Consider the following 331-nt stretch of genomic DNA (forward strand, 5'->3'; position numbering starts at 1 on the left):
TACATTTAGTAAAATATGCACTAGTCCTGTATTCTTAAAACTACAAAACATTGGCCGGGCGCGGTGGCTCAAGCCTGTAATCCCAGCACTTTGGGAGGCCGAGACGGGCGGATCACGAGGTCAGGAGATCGAGACCATCCTGGCTAACACGGTGAAACCCCGTCTCTACTAAAAAATACAAAAAAAAACTAGCCGGACGACGTGGGGGCGCCTGTAGTCCCAGCTACCCGGGAGGCTGAGACAGGAGAATGGCGTGAACCCGGGAGGCGGAGCTTGCAGTGAGCTGAGATCCGGCCATAGCACTCCAGCCTGGGTGACAGAGCGAGACTCC

This window comes from Rhinopithecus bieti, unplaced genomic scaffold (assembly GCF_001698545.2).
Source record: "Rhinopithecus bieti isolate Rb0 unplaced genomic scaffold, ASM169854v2 scaffold_20892, whole genome shotgun sequence".
NCBI classification, from domain to species: Eukaryota; Metazoa; Chordata; class Mammalia; order Primates; family Cercopithecidae; genus Rhinopithecus; species Rhinopithecus bieti.